The sequence below is a fragment of the Eumetopias jubatus genome, unplaced genomic scaffold, assembly GCF_037043125.1.
Source record: "Eumetopias jubatus isolate StellerSeaLion01/CBP00866 unplaced genomic scaffold, mEumJub1_p1.0 scaffold_104, whole genome shotgun sequence".
Taxonomy (NCBI): Eukaryota; Metazoa; Chordata; class Mammalia; order Carnivora; family Otariidae; genus Eumetopias; species Eumetopias jubatus.
The window spans coordinates 558,016-572,660 of NW_028274910.1; the positions used below are offsets into that span (position 1 = coordinate 558,016).

General features: G+C 44.2%; 1 long non-coding RNA gene and 1 pseudogene across 2 annotated transcripts in view; one reads left to right on the top strand and one right to left on the bottom strand.

The window, feature by feature from the left end:
* LOC148161655 (uncharacterized) overlaps nucleotides 1–14,645 on the bottom strand; it is a 305,996-nt gene that overhangs the window by 254,122 nt on the left and 37,229 nt on the right. The window lies entirely within an intron of this gene.
* Nucleotides 12,104–14,645, top strand: part of LOC148161657 (uncharacterized) — a 28,586-nt pseudogene continuing 26,044 nt past the window's right edge.

The following is a 14,645-nucleotide window of genomic DNA, read 5'->3' on the forward strand; positions in this document are numbered from 1 at the left end:
CTGCCTTGTTAATTTTTGCCATTTTAACTGGTATAAGGTTCTATCTCAATGTGGTTTTGATTTGAATTTCCCTGACAGCTAATGATGTTGAACATTTTTTCATGTGTCTGTTAGCCATTCGTATGTCTTCTTTGGAGAAGTGTCTGTTCTTCTGTGGGTTCTATACAAATTTTAGGATTGTTTGTTCTAGCTCTGTAAAAATGCTGTTGGTATTTTTATAGGGATTGCATTAAATGTGTAAACTGCTTTGGGTAAAGAAGACATACAGACGGCCAACAGACACATCAAAAAATGATCAACATCACTCATCATAAGGGAAATGCAAATCAAAACTACAATGAGATATCACCTCACACCTGTCAGAATGCATAAAATCAACAACACAAGAAATAGGTGTTGGCAAGATGTGGCGAAAAGGGAGGCCTGTTACACTGTTGATGAGAATGAAAATGTGCAGCCACTGTGGAAAACACAGTATGATGGAAGTTCCTCAAAAAGTTAAAAATAGAACTACCTTATGATCCAGCAATAGCATTACTAGGTATTTACCCAAAGAATAAAAAAAATACTAATTCAAAGGGGTAGATGCACACCAATGTTTACAGCATTATCTACAATAGACAAATTATGGAAACTGCTCACGTGGCCACTGACTGATGATGCATAAAGAAGATGTGATATATATACAATGGAATATTACTCAGCCATAAAAAAGAATGAAATCTTGCCATTTGCAATGACACAGATGGAGCTAAAGAGTATAATACTAAGCAAAATAAGTCAGAGAAAAACAAATACCATATGACTTCACTCATGTGGAATTTAAGAAACAAAACAAGCAAAGGGACAAAAAAAGAGAGAGAGAGGCAAACCAAGAAACAGACTCTTAACTATAGAGAACAAACTGATAGTGACCAGAGGGGAGGTGGGTGGGTGATGGAGATTAGGAGTGCACTTGTGGTGGTGACTACCAGGTGAGGTATGGAAGTATTGAATTGCCACACAGTACACCTGAAACTGATATTATACTGTATGTAAGGTAACCAGAATTTAAATAAAAACCTCTTTAAAAATTGTAAATGTAAAAATCCTCAACAAAATACTAACAAACTGAATCCAGCAATATATAAAAAGGATTATCTAGCATGACCAACTGGAATTTATCCAGGAAATGCAAGGTTGGTTCAACATAAAAATACCAATTGGTATGATGCACAAAATTAAGAAAATGAAGGACAAAAAAAGTATGATCATCTTAGATGCAGAAAAAGCATCTGACAACAATACCACTCTTTTATGACAAAAACACTTAACAGAATAAAAATAGAAGGAAACCTCCCAAACTAACAAGGGACATCTCAAAAGCCCACAGCTGACAACATACTGAATGGTGAAATACTGAAAGCTCTCCCCCTAAGATCAGGAACAAGATTAAGATGTTCACCCTCCCCAGGACAATGCAACACTGTACTATAACCAAGGCAATTATAAAAGAAACAGAAATAAAAGGCATCCAGATTAGAAAGGAAGAGGTAAAATTATCTATACATGCATATTATATAATCTCATATATAGAAACTCCTCAGGAATCCACTAAGAAACTATTATAGCTAATAAATTCCATACTTATGGACTGGAAGACTTATATTGTTAAGATGGCAATACTCTCAAATTTTTCTACACATTCAATGCAATCCCTATAAAAATTCTAGCTGCCTTTCATGCAGAAATTGACAAGCTAATCCTAAAAATCATATGGAAATGCAAGGAACCAGGAATAGCTAAAACAACAGAAGAACAAAGTTGGAGGACTCACACTTCCCAATTTCAAAACTTACAATTCAACAATAAGACAAACAATCCAATAAAAAAATGGTCAAAAGATTTGAACAGACATTTCTCCAAAGAAGACATGCAAACAGCCAGTAAGCACACAAAAAGGTTACCAACAGCATCCGTTATTAAGGAAATGCTAATCAATACCACAATGAGATACCACTTCACGCCCACTAGGATGGCTATAATCAAAAAACTGGAAAATGACAAGTGTTAGTGAAGGTGTGAAGAAATTGGGACCCTCATACATTGCTGGTGAGAATATAAAAAGGTGCAACATCTTTGGAAAACAGCTTGGCAATTACTCAAAAAGTTAAACATACAATTACTATATGACCCAGCAATTCCACTCCTAAGTATATACACAAAGGAACTGAAAATATGTATGTATACAAAAACGTACACGTGACTTTTCATAGCACATTATTCCTAACAGCCAAAAAAGTAGAAACAACCCAAATGTCTACCTGTACGGTACTGATGAATGGAGAACTAAAATGGGATATATCCATACAATGTGATACCATTCAGCCATAAAAATGAAGTACTGATACACAATAGAACATGGATGAACCTTGAAAATAGTATACTAAGTAAAAGAAACCAGACATGAAAGGCCACATATTTATGATTCCATTTATATGACATGTTCCTAATAGGCAAATCCTTAGAGACAGAAAGTAGATTAATGGTTGCCAGGGACTGGGACAGGGAAGAATGGGGAGTTACTGTTAATAGGTATGAGGTTTCTTTTTAAGGTGATGAAAATGTTCTGGAATTATGTAGCACTAGTGGTTGCACAACCTTGTAAATATACCAAAATCCAATGAATCAGAAACTTTATATTTTTTTAAGATTTTATTTATTTATTTGACAGAGAGAGAAAGGGAGAGCACACAAGCAGGAGGAGCAGCAGAGGGAGAGGGAGAAGCAGGCTCCCCGCAGAGCAGGGGGAGCCAGATGTGGGACTTGATCCCAGGAACCCGGGATCATGACCCAAGCTGAAGGCAGTTGTTTAACCAACTGAGCCACCCAGGCACCCGAATCAGAAACTTTAAAAGGGTGAATTTTATAGCGTGCAAATTATATCCCCCCCCACAAAAAAATAAATTAAAAAAATTTTTTAAATAAAAGTGAAATCAAAATAGTTTTAGAAAGAAAAAAACAGGGAGCGTATCTACTACCAGCTGACCTGCAATAAAGAAATTTCTAAAGAAGGCTCACTCTTCAGGCAGAAGGGAAGCAACCCCAGAATGAAGGTCAGAAATGTCAGAGAACAATGAAAAGCAAAAAATGGACAAAGTTGTGAATAAATGTAAATGAACACTGATGGTACATTAAATAACAACACTGTTAATATTAGTATTTCATAGAGTTTAAAAAGAGCTTACAGAATTAAGACACACGATAATAAGCACATATAAATCTGGAGAGGGTGAATGGAGTTCAAGTGCTCTATGACACTATAATCTCTGCATGGTCCAGAAGGCAGGTATAACTGCATTATCTGGATAAGTTAATAACACATTATTTAATTTACATAGTAACCACGAAAAGAAAGAAAAATAAAATATAACCTCCAAAAAAGTGAAGAGAGTATAAGTTGAATGATTTTTAAAAATCATAATACTGTTTTAAAATAAGATAGAAAAATAAACACAGAACATGTGGGACAAGAGAAATAAATAATAAGAGTATAGACTTAAATAGATTACTAATTATATTCAACATAAATGAGTTGAATGTTCTAGTTAAAAGACAAAAATTATCAGACTGGATGAAAAACAATCTAACTGTTTGATTATTTTGCAAGATACACACTTAAAGCTTAAGAAAACAGTTTTGAAAGTAAAATGATAAAAAAACAAAGATATTATGCAAATATGAGCCTAAAGCAATCTGTTATGGCCATTTTCGTATTGGCATATGATACCATAGGCAAAGATTCATTACTAGAGATAAAGAAAACCACTGTTAATAATTAAAGTCTCAGTTCTTCAGGAAGACATAACAATTTTATATTTGCATGCCCCTAATAGCAGGGACTCAAAGTATATAGATAAAAATTGACAGAACTTCAAAGAGAAATAAGACAAATCCATAATCATAATGAAACTGGGTAATTATCTTAGTAATGGATATAACCACCAGACAAAAAAAACACTAAGAAAACAGAAGATGTGAATAGTATGTTATAAGTTAGCTGAATGGAATGTATAGAACATTGAACCTAATTCTTTTCAAGCACACAGGAATGTGTGAGAAAACTTATAGTCCATATTCTGGGCCATGAGGCACATCAGCAAATTTCAAAGAATTAAAATCATAAAGAGCAAGATTTGGGGGCAATGAAATTGTGCTGGAAAAGAATAAGAAAATATGCGTATGTTTGGAAAATTTTAAATATTCTTCTAAACGACCTATAAATTTAAAAAATCATACTGGAAATTAGAAAATATAACTGCCTTCATCTCCTTGGGCTGCTGTACCAAAACACCATAGACTGAGGGGCTTAAACGATGGACATTTATTTCTCACAGTTCTGGGGGCTGGGAAGTCTGAGATCAGACAGAATGCCAGCATGGGAGAGCTCTGGTCAGGGGCCTCTTCCTGGCTTGTGGATAGTTGTCTTCCTGCTGTACCCTCACATGGCAAGAAAGAGAAAACGAGCAAGTTCTCTGGTCTCTTCTAATAAAGTACTAATCCCATCACACTCATGACCTCAACTAAACTTAATTATCTCCCAAAAGCTCCATCTCCAATACCATCATATTGGAGGCCAGGGCTCAACATATGTATTTGAGAGGGGCACAATTTGGTGTATAGTATATACTAAACAATAAGGAAAATACCTCAAATCAAATTCCGTATGATACAACTGAATCATTATTTTATAAGGAAATGTATCACCTTAAATACACATATTAGTAGGGGGAAAAAGCTGCAAATTAATAAACCAAGTAGTCATCTCAAATTGGAGAGAAAACAGCTACGGAAAAGGAAAATTACGGGCCAATTTCACTCGGAGACATGAATGCATGAATCTCAGGCAAAACATTAGTCACTGAAATTTAATCAATATATTCTAAGAATAAGCTAATATGAACACGTTATGTTTATACAGTGGTCATCTGTGAGTGACAGAATGAAATACTTTTATTTTGCTTTTGATACTAATCTTTATTTTGCAAATTTTCTAAATAAATACTCATTTATGAATCAGGAAAAATATTTTCAATATTTTTAAATTAATAATTTTCTGCTGATCTCTCATACTTATGAAGCCAACTAGTTCATAAATGGCAAGAAGAAAAGAGCAAGAGGTAGCTCAGAAAAGCCCTTTAATTTGAGTAATCACAAGGCTACAAGACCTACTGCGTCTCAGTGTCTCTATTTGGTTGAGAACAAAGAAAGGATGGATAGGAGTAGAAACGGATGTACAAAGGTAGGGATGTGATAAGAGCAATTCGTAGGCTTTTTGCCCAGGCACTAAGGGAGCGATCTCATACACAAATGTGTCTATAAACAGAATCCATACTGCACTTTAAAGAATAATTTAAAAGCACTTTGCAAATAGGGTTAAGAAAACAGGAACCTAAAATGCTCAAAAATCAATAGTTCTGTCCTATCCCAACCTGGTGAGTTACACAAACAGATGTTTGAGCTTTATATCATTTTTTAGAAACACTGGAAGCTGGGGGGCACCTGGGTGGCTCAGTCAGTTAAGTGTCCGACTCTTGGTTTTGGCTCAGGTCGTGATCTCAGGGTTGTGAGACTGAGTCCTGCATTGGGCTCCGTGAGTCTGCTTGAGATTCTCTCCCTCTCCCCCTTCTCTCCGCCCCGCTTGCACTCTCTCTCTAAAACAGAGTAAATAAATAAAATCTTAAAAAAAAAAGAAACATTGGAAGCTGGATGGTTAAGTATCAAAAGGTTTAAAAACATCTACAAGCTCTGACCCAATAATTCTGCCTTTAGAAACTTGTCCTTCATAAATTATCAGTGATACAAACAATGATTTTGGTATAGGTTATTGATTATTGATCAAAGCATTATTTATGATGATAAATATTTTAAAGCAGCATAAATGTCCAACTATATTCAATCAATTGGGACATCCACTGGAATAGTATGCAGCCATTTAAAATCATGTTTTATAAGACTATGATATGACACAAGAAATTCTCACTATCTAGTACAAAGAAAGAAAGCTGTTCATAAAACACTATGGAATGAATCCCAACTTAGGATATTCATATCATACCACACATAAAGGTAGAAAGACACAATGGCTATGGTCGTGTAGTAAGATTATGAATGTTTGTTTTGTCCTTTATACTTCCTGCTTGCTTCAATTTTTCTACACAAAACATTTGTATCACTTTCAAAAATAGAAAAAAAGTTTCAAAAAATAATTTTTAAAAATTGCTTATCTCAACTAGATTCAAGTACCCTTCATCAATCCAAATCTACTTCTAGTAAGGGTAAAGGGGAGGTCAATAAAGAACTGATACATTAGTTTTCTACAGCTGTATAACAAACTGAGCAACTTAAAATTTACATTTATTATCTGGCAGTTTCTGTGAGTTAAGAGTCTGAGCAGGTTTACCTAGGTTCCCCGCCCAGGGTCTCACAAGGCTGCAATCATGGTGTTGACCAGGCTATGTTCTCATTAGAAGGCTCAAGTGGGGGGAAGAATTCCCTTCCAAGCTCACTTGGGTTATTGGTAGAGGTTGTTTCCTTTGCTGTAGGACTGAGCTCCCCTGCTTCTTACTGGCTATCCCTAAAGGCCACCCTCAACTTCTAGAGGCCACCTGAAGTTCTTGCCATGTGGGCTTCCCCAGCATAGCTGCTACCAAACAGAATCTCTAAATGAGTTTCTAGCAAAATGGAATTTTATGTAATGTAAAATAATCAAGGAAGTGACATTCCATTACTTTTCCATATTCTATTGGTTAGAAGCAAGTCCTACTTCAATAGGAAAAGATTATACAAAGGCATGAATCATGGGGATCATGGTGAGGCCATCGTCATACAGTCATACAGTCTGTCCACTATATCTAGTCTCCCAGGGCAGAGCCCAGGCAAAGGAGGGAAACATGTGCTTGCATCTGAAGGCTCTTCTCATCAACTGACTACCCATAAACAAAACTGAACCCTGCTCTCTCTCCACAGCTGGAGCAGAATGGTACTGTAAGAAGTGAAGGGAGAGTTCATCATGAGTCAGACTTAACACAGAGAATCTAAGCAGGGAGGTGGGAACTGTGCCAGCCCTGAAGGATAGTTAAGACTTAGATCCCTGGGAAGAATAAGAAAGGGAGGCTAGACTAAGGAGAGCTAGAGAGACAGAATTTCCAAGGCGGGCTTCTGGAGAGAGTAAGTAGGATGGTTTGTTCACAACAAATATAAACCAACATATTGGTAGTTTCACATTCTAGTCAGTCTCCTGATGACCAACATACCTGCAGACCTTGCACACTTGTAAAACTTCAAACAAGACCTAGAGAGGAACGCGGTTTGAGTTTTGGCTAACTGTGCAGTACTGACATCAATTAACCTCCAGAGTTTGGTAAATGTTACTAGTATTTGTCCTGAGCTTCTGGGACATGGAAGACTCAACCTCCCTGCTCCATTTGAAACTAAGTATGGCTGAAAAGACTCCTCCTGGCCAACAAAATGTGAGAAGAACGGTACTGCAACCCTTCTAAAGCGGTAACTGCTGGTGTAAGGCTCTCCATGTTCTAAAAGGATCCAGATCCAGAATATTTAAGAATCAATTTTGCCAAACTTCCAAGGAACAAAAATCCTTCCCTTTCAGAAACTATTACAGGGAAGATGAAGCATCACCATGATACCAAATCTGAATAAGGGCAACACAAGAAAAGATTAATATTGGTCAATACTTCTTACGAAAATATATGCCAAAACTGTAAATGAAATATTACTATATTGGATCCAATAATAATTTTTTAAAATAGTCTGTCATGACAAGGTAATGTTTATCCCAAGAAATCAATGATGGCTTAAAAGTAAAAGATTAAAATATTTCATCTCAGTCACAATTTATTTTTTTCTTTTTCTTTTATTTTATTTAAAGATTTTATTTATTTATTTGACAGAGACAGAGACAGAGAGAGAGAGAGAGAGAGCACCAGCAGGGGGAGCAGCAGGCAGAGGGAGAGGGAGAAGCAGGCTCCCCGCTGAGTAGGGAGCCCCATGCGGGGTGATCCCAGGACCCCGGGATCATGACCTAAGCCAAAGGCAGACGTTTAACTGACTGAGCCACCCAGACGCCCCATCAGTCACAATTTAAAAAAGAAAAAACATAAAATCATCTAAGTAGGTAAAGAAAATCATTTGTTAACATTCAAAATCTATTAATGGTGTTTTTAAAATCTTTTATCAAACTATTAGCAGAGGAGACCATCCTTAACCTAATAAAAGGAATCTACCAAAAAACAGGAGCAAACTTCATATTTAAGGCTCTAAAAGTATTGCCTTTAAAGTGTAAAACAGTATTAGCATAGCCCTATCATTCTACGCAACTTTGTCTAGTGTCCAAACAATGGAAATAAGACAAGAGATAAATAAAAGACTTAAAGGCTAGGAAGGAAGAAATGAAATTATCATTATTTACATGGAGAAATCAGAAACAGATCCACATGTTTGTAAAATTTTGTGTTTCAAAGGAAGCACTGCAGATCATTGGGGTAAGGATGCTATTCAATAAATAGTACTGATACAACTGGTTATGCATTTGGAAAAGTTCTAAAATTATATCTCTACCTCACACCTCACACAAAAATAAGTTCCAAGTAGAATATAAAAAGCAAACATTCAATTTTTTATAAAGATGAGAATACCCTATGACCTTGGGGTAGCAAAGAATTTCTTAAATAAGACTCAATAACCACAAACCATAAGGAAAAGATTAATAAATCTGACTACATTAAAATTAAACATCTGTTCATCAAAACAGCATTTTTAAAAAGATAAAAAAATAAGCATAAATAGAATCCAGAATATATAAAGGACTTCTAAAAAGCAGTAAAAAGGACAACCCAGGTAACAAATGGACAAACAATACACAAATACAATTTATAGAAGAGGAAACCTAAGTGGCCCCTAAATGGATAAAAAATCCTCACACTTACTAGTAATCAAGAAAATGTAAATTAAACAGTGAGATATTTCACACAAGTTGACTAACAACAATTAAAACATCTGAAGATGCAAGGGATTAGAGAGGCTGTGAAGAAATAAACCTTTGGAAAATACTTTGACGACACGCCTGAGACTGGAATTGGCCCACCCTATGACCCCTACAATCCCACTTGTACATGTAGACCTGAGTGCCCAGCACAGAGAAAAGGTGGGTCAGCAGGAAGCGGCAGTAAGCAAGGGTAGAGATTAGACAGACTGCTAGGAGAAAGACTTCAGATGGGAGTTAGGCCAGGAAAGAGTATTAAATGCCAGTCTGCCCAGGAGATGAAAGTAAGCATCAGAACCAAGCTCACCTGGGGCAACTTCTTCCCAACAGCAGCTACATCATTTTGTGTTCTACTGCCTATATCTGATCATGTAATTTCCTCTTTAAACTCCGCCAGCTAAAACTTTCTAGAACAGTTCCAACTTGTGTCAGGTTCCTATGGCTGCTCTAACAAACGTCCACAAACTCAGTGGCTTAACATAACAGAAATTAATTATCTTTCAGTTCTGGAGGTCAGAAGTCAGACACAAGGTCTTACTGGGCTAGAATCAAGGTGTAGGCAGGGCTGTGTTCCCTTCAAGAGGCTCTGGGTGAGTATCCATTTTCCCACGTTTTCCTGCTTCTACAGCTTGCCCACATTCCTTGTCTTGTAACCCCTTCCATCTTCTAAGCCAGCAATGACGGGTCCTCTTCCTCATTTCACATCACTCTGACACTAGCTCTTCTGCCTCCCTCTTCCATATTTAAGGACCCTCTGATTAGTTTGGGCCCACCCAGGGAAATCCCGAATAATCATCTCCTTGTTTTAAAATCAGCTGAGTAGCAACTTTCATTCCATCTATTACCTTAAATTCTCCTTGCCATGTAACATAACATATCCATAGGTTCTGGTGATTAGAATGTGGAGAGCTTTGGGAGACCATTATTCTGCCTGCCACACCACCTCCAGTCAACTCTCCCCCACACCTCTGAGTTCCAACACTTTCACAATGCCATCCAACCTTCACCACCACACATTCTGTTCTCCAGTTACATCAACCTTCTGGTCTTTTTGTAATCAATTTTAGACCCATCCATGCCCAATTACAATTCGCCCTTCAGGTCTCAGCCCAAGGCCACCTCCCTTCTGAAGCCTTCCCTGATTCCCAGCCTAAATGAATTACCCCACTTCAACACACCAACCCAACTTTCTGTGTATCCAAATTGCAGCACTCAGTGTGGCCCCCTGTAACCATCAATTTACATGTCCTTTTGTCAGTCCAAAGTAGAGCCCTTCCATGATAAATACTACGTCTCCTTCCCCTGTGGGTTTTCAAATCACAGCACAGGGCCAGGCAAAGAGTGGGCACTCAGAGAGTATTTCTGAAGTTTACAGGAGGCAGAAAGAAGCTGCCCTGGGTTTCCCTCAACAAAACAGGTTACTCTTTCACAGAGTAATGTGAGTTAAGTGCACAGCTGATGGGGCCAAAGAACTAGTTCAGATGCTCATAGCAAAAACACCTTAACAATTCACTGCATAGTTTGATGCACAATTTACAATCATGTGGAAGAATCTCTGTACCCATTATTTCTTATTGCTAAACTGTGGGGCAATTCTAAAGGAACTGACAAAAATTAACCTCAAGAGAATAAAGAATTTATCTAAAATGATTTACAAAGATTTCCTCAAAATTATAGAAAAGAGAGTAGATGTTGCTCCAACACAGCAGAAATGCCTGGCAACTGACAACTGCCCAACAGCCCTACCACATACGCAGAGGGTTCCAGTCCCTTTCTGCGAAGGCTGAAAAGCACCACATGAGTGTGAGGGGTGCTACAACTGACCTTGTTTAGGGAAAAACAAATTGCCTCTATGTACAAATATATGTATACATTACAATAAAGAGCACATTTTTAAGAGGGTGGTTGTTTAAGGAAACAGGATCCCATTTAATTTCAATGATTTGTTACTTGATGTCCATACTACAGCAAGAAAATTCCCACATGCTGAGACTAAGTGAAGGAAAGGAAATGTTGAGTCGACACAATTATCCACTTGAAAAAAAGAGACAACATGCTCAACTGTTCAACTTTTCTTTAAATGTGTAAATTTTGAGAATGATTTTATTTTTTTAATTTGAATGCGATTAGTCAACACATAGTACATCATTAGTTTCAGATACAGTGTTCAACAATTCATCAGTTGCGTATAACACCTAGTGCTCATCACCTCACGTGAACATACTCCAAAAAACCCTCTCACACTGGAAAGGAAATTTAAACAAAGAAACTGAAAAAGAGGACCTGTGTTCAGCACCATGGACAGCGGGCACACAACCTTGCGGCAGTCCCAGCTACCAGGGCTGAGAGCTCAGACATAGCCTGGCCGCCCCCAAATCTACAGTATTCATTGCAATGTTTAAGTTGGGACTGATTCGAATACATTAGAGGGTATTTTTCTTTGTTCTGGCCAACAAGGACCAGGCTTCACCAAAGGGATGTACAATTCCCATCTACCAAGATCTGCTTCAGTGATCTCTGTTACAGTAAAGCCCTGAGGTTTCTGTGAAAATAGGAATGACTTTGCCACTGACACATGGCAACCAGTCCAGGAGCTGGCTACACCTCCAGGAATGAAACTGTTCAAACTGAAACACAACATCCAGCCTTGAATGGCTACATTGTTTCAAGGACCTCACGACACAGCCTGCTCTCAGCCTCTCTGCAACAACAGGGAAAAAGATAACTTCCTTTTAAACGTCTGGCCAAATGAACCCATGTGTTGAAATTTTCACCTAATTACCTTAAAAATATAATCACAAAGTTGTATATCTTCTCCAATGCTGAGTATTAACAAAGGTATCTGGAAAAGTGATATTCTGAGGTCCAGTATCACCACTAATCAGCACTACCTACAGCAACACCAGTCACAAAGCCCTGAATTCTACACCGGATGCCCAATCTTTTCAGTGAGAGGGACACAACTTTCCTCCTTTTACCATCAAAGCTTTTTCAAAACCTTAAAATATTGAGTATCAGCTAAGAATATAATGAAGTCATGTAAGTTCCAAAACACCGGCAATGAACTTGCACTGTACAGACAACAGCATCTACGTACGAGTGAAGAGTAACAGTGCTCGCAACAGCAGTGCTCTGGAGCATCGGCGCGGCAGGGAGCGCACGCGCCTCTGAAGACCCCGGGACCGCGGGGGGATCTCCGAGTCTGAAAACGCCAGCCGCAACTTCTCCAGCTGCTGGGATGGGAGGCTGGGCGAGGTCTTCCCCCTTCCCGTCCGCCGCCCCTCCGGGGGGCCGCTGGGCTGCGCACAGTCTCTCCGCCCCGCAGCGGTGTCTCTGAGACGCCTGAAGACGAGGCGCAGTCCTGCGCACGGCGGGGCCGGGCATCGGTTCCCGTCGGGGGGACGCACACCTGCGGCCAACATCTAAGCCAAGGCCAAAGCGCGGACCAGGGGCCCCACTCCCCGCGGACGCAGCCGAGGTCCGGCGGGAGCGGCGAGGACCCCCGGACGCAGCCGAGGTCCGGCGGGAGCGGCGAGTCCCCGCGGACGCAGCCGAGGTCCGGAGTGAGCGGCGAAGGCCCGCGGACGCAGCCGAGGTCCGGCGGGAGCGGCGAGGACCCCCCGGACGCAGCCGAGGTCCGGCGGGAGCGGCGAGGGCCCGCGCCACGGGAGCGGCCGGCACTGCAGGGTGCGTGTGTCGCCGTCCAGGGTCCAGCCGCGCCGCCCGACGGCCCCTCCCGGAGCGCCGCACGCCGCCAACCCCGCCCGCGACCGGCCGCGCTGAGCTCACGGCGGAGCCGCGGAGGCTCCGAAGCCCGCGCTGCGCTCCAGAAAGGCAGGAGGAGGACGCGCAAACCCCGGCCGCCCGACAGCGCACTTTCGGCCGACTTTCCAATTCGGGAGGAGCCGGCACTACGCTCCCGACCCCGCAGCAGCAGCAGCGACACGCAGACTCCGCCGCGTGCCCCCGCCGCCCCCGCGGCCGCGCACCGCCGCCCGCGCGCGGGGAGCCCCGGGAGGTCCCGCCGCCCGCGCCCCTCGCCGCCGAGGCGCCGCGCCCAGCCTGACGGCCACCCCGCGCCGCCGCGCGGGAGACGCTGCCCGGAGTCCGGGCCAGGGGTCAGCCGCCCAGCACCAGCGCCCGGACCCCGCGGCCAGCAGCGCCGTCCCTGCCCCTGACTTCGGGAGCCGCGGGGCGGCCCGCGGGCGGAGCGCGGCCGAGGCCGTGGGCGCCCCCGGGGCGGCGGGGCGCACGCGCGGACCCCCGGCCCCGGCCCCGCGCGCCCGCCCCGCGGCCGCCCACCAACTTGGTGGGGCCCCGGCGGGGCCCTCGGGCCCTCCCGCCCGGCCGGCGCCAGACGGGCGCCGCGCAGCCCCCGGAGCCCCGCGGGCAAAGTTGGCGGGGCTCCCCCGGCCCCCGGCCGGCCCCTCGCTCAGGCCCCGGGCTGCGACCCCAGTCCCTGCGCGCGACCCCGGCTCGACCCCTGGACCCGGGCCAGGACCCCCGCCCCCGGCCCCGCCCGCGACCACTCACCTGTCCGCGGAGGAGGGCGTGCCCGCCGGCTGGCCCGGGCCGGAGCCCGGGGTGGGGCCGGGATGGGGGGGGAGCGGGTGACGACGGGGCGACCGAGGCGGCGACAGAGCCTGAGGCGACCGAGTCTGAGGCGACTGAGGCGGCGGGAGCTGCTCCTCGCGCTCCAGCCGAGGCGCTGCGCGCGGCCCGGGCCCACCCCCTCCGAGACGCTGACCAATCCCCCGCCGCCCGCCGCCGCTGGCCCCGCCCCCCGCCCAAGGACTGGGCCTCGCGAAAGCGGGCGCGGCGGGCCAATCGAAAGGAGGAACGGCGACGGATGAGGCCAATCGGAACCCGGGAAGCTCTACGGAAAGAAACCAATGAGCGTCGCGGGGGGTGGGAGGGAGGTGGTGAAGCAGGACCAATGGTGATGGGGGCGTGACGGAAATTAGGGCGGGGTCTTGGGCTTCCGAGTCACTGGTCGTGGGCGGGGCCGCGAGCCTGTCACTGGGCAGGGGCGGTGCCAGACTTGAGGCAGCGCCCAGGGTGGGGCGGGGCCATAAGTGAAAGGGGCGGGGTCTCGGGCGAAAGGGTCTCTGGCTGGGGCGGGGGCAGGGGCGGGAACCACAAGTGGGCGGGTCCTAGAACTGGGGCGAGGCCACAAATGGGGCAGGGTAAGAGGCGGGCTAGTAGCCGGGGACGTGGCCTGGGGGGGGGGCTCCGTCGTAGGTGGAGGCGAAGCAGGGCCACAGTGGGGCGGGGAGGGGACGGGGAGGGGACGGGGGAAGGGGGAGCGGGTCACTGACTGGGGGCGTGGCCTGGGGCGGTTCCTGGGAGTGGCGGAGGCAAGCCCTGGGAAGGGGAGGAGATATGGCGGGGGAAGGGCAGGTCCCTGGAGCGTCGGGGGCGTGGCCTGGGCTGGGACAGTGAAGACGGAGGCGGGGCCAAAGGTGGGGGTGGGAAGGGCGGGTCCCTGGAGGGAAAGGGGTGGGGCGTTGGCCGGGCGCTTCCCAGGGCTAGGCGAGGATGGGGAGGGCGGGGAGGGGAGAGGGAAGGTAAGGGGCGGTAACTTGCCGTGGGCGTGGCCTGT